Raw genomic sequence first — 2261 nt, forward strand, 5'->3', positions numbered from 1 at the left:
GGGGGCCTATTCTTACCAGGTGAGTAGGACTACTGAGAGCTCCAGCATGGTGTAGTGGATAGAACACTGGCCAGGGAGTCGGCAGGTCATGGGTTCTAATCCTAGCTTTGCCACATGCCTACTTTGTGACCCTAGGCAAGTCACTTCACTTCTCTGTGCCTCAGTTACCTCATCTGTAAAATGGAGATTGAGACTGTGAGCCCCCACTCCTACCTCTGGCCTGGAATGTCCTCCCTCCTCAAATCTGCCAAACTAGTGTACTTCCCCCACTTCAAAGCCCTACTGAAAGCTCACTTCCTCCCGGAGGCCTTCCCAAACTAAGCCCCCACTTTTCTTCTGCTCCCTCTCCCGTCCCCATATCCCCGACTCACTCCCTTTGCTCTACCTCTCTCCCCGCCATGACACTTGTGTATATATGTACATATTCATTATTATAATTCTATTTATTTTTATTCATGATGTGTATATATCTATAATTTTATTTTTAATGATGCTACTGATGCCTTTTTACTTGGTTTGATGCCTGTCTCTCCCCTTTTAGACTGAGCCCATTGTGGGTGGGGATTGTCTCTGTTGCTGAATTGTACTTCCCAAGTGCTTAGTACAGTATTGTACATACAGTAAGTGCTCAATAAATATGATTGAATGAATGAATGATTGACAGGGACTGTGTCCAATCCTCTCTGCTTAAAATACAGTTCCCCACACATAGTAATTGCTTAACAAATACCACAATTATTATTCCAGCGGCATTGGGGGTTAGAAAGAGTGAAGCTCTCTGGAGTCCTCCTTGCCCAAGGCAGGGCTCACTCTGAGACAGGCACTGATCTGAGTCATTCACCGAGTCACTCATTGCTCTCCCCACTCCTCAAGAACTTCCCATGTCTGCGCATTCATCTCCGCATCAGACAGAAACTCCTCACCACCTGCTTTAAAGCACTTGATAAGCTCTCTTCCTCTTTCCTATCTTTTTGTTCTTTCCCCACCACAACCCATCTCCACGCTTTGCTCCTCTAACACCAACCAACTGACAATGCTTTTGCCCTCACCTCTCTCACCTTTAACTCCATGCCCACACCCTTCCACTTGCCTGGATCTCCCTCCCCCTTCGTATCTGCCAGGCCACCCCCTCCCCATCGTTTTGGAAAGTCCTATCTACCAATTCCCTGGCTCCTCCCTTTTGCTTGCCAGATGGAGCAATCTAGTAATTCAGTATGAAAGACAGATTGCCCGGAAGACATATGACACCACCACCTGGTATAGCATCTTGAAGTATTTCAAGATAACATGCCATAGGGAAAAACGTGCCATCCCGGCATGGAACCACAGCAACCTTCTTATTTTGCTTCGCTCTCACCTCTTTCACCTTCGACCCCCTTCTCCCTTCTGGAACAATCTGCCTCTTCACGTCTGACAAACCATCACTCTCCCCTTCTTTAAAGCCTGTAAAATCGGATCTCTTCTAGGAAGGCTTCCTTGACTAAGTGCTCATCTCCCTACCTTATTTTCCCTCCCTGCGGCATCTCATGTGATCCCCTGCAGTCACACCCCTAAGCATTCAGCTACTCAACCCACTCCAATCAGTCAATCACATTTATTGAGCACTTACTCTGCACAGAGCATTTTATTAAGCACTTGGGAGAGCCTTGTCTTACACCGTCGAGTCATTTCCAACCCATACCAACACCACGGACACATCTCTCCCAGAACGCCCTGCTTTCCATATGCAATTGTTCTGATAGTATATCCATAGAGTTTTCTTGGTAAAAAATATGGAAGTGGTTTACCACTGCCACCTTCCACGCTGTATACTTGAGTCTCCTCTCTCGACTCTCTCCCATGCCGCTGCTGCCCAGCACAGGGGAGTTTTGACTTGTATCAGATTGCTTTCCACTCGCTAGCCACTGCTCAAGCTAGGAATGGAATGGGTAGGCCTCTGCTTGACTCTCCCTCCCGTAGCCGAGCCTGGTAGAGTACTGGAAACTTTCCAGGTGCGACCCTGAGAGGGGACTTGGGAGATTACAATGTAACAATAAACAGACACGTTCCTTGCCCACAGTGAGTTTACAGTCTAAAGGACAAGCTTAGAGTCTAGACATCCCACCTCCACAGCATATCTGACTATGCTGATTCTTGTACACTGCTGCTTCTCCTATCTGTAATTCATTTTAATGTCTCTCTCCCCCACTAGATTCACTCAAATACTATTAATTTGCCCGATTGATTTTAAGGCACAGATCAGCGCAGTGTAGTGTCTTGTG

At 47.0% G+C, this 2261-nt stretch overlaps 1 non-coding gene across 1 annotated transcript; it reads right to left on the minus strand.

The window, feature by feature from the left end:
* Nucleotides 1-1871: 1871 nt before the first annotated feature.
* On the minus strand, nt 1872-2009 carry LOC114817129. The gene has a single exon (XR_003764980.1). It is a non-coding gene; the product is annotated as a small nucleolar RNA SNORA7 (small nucleolar RNA).
* Between the last annotated feature and the right edge of the window lie 252 nt (nt 2010-2261).

The sequence above is a fragment of the Ornithorhynchus anatinus genome, chromosome 1 (genome assembly GCF_004115215.2).
Source record: "Ornithorhynchus anatinus isolate Pmale09 chromosome 1, mOrnAna1.pri.v4, whole genome shotgun sequence".
Lineage (NCBI taxonomy): Eukaryota > Metazoa > Chordata > Mammalia > Monotremata > Ornithorhynchidae > Ornithorhynchus > Ornithorhynchus anatinus.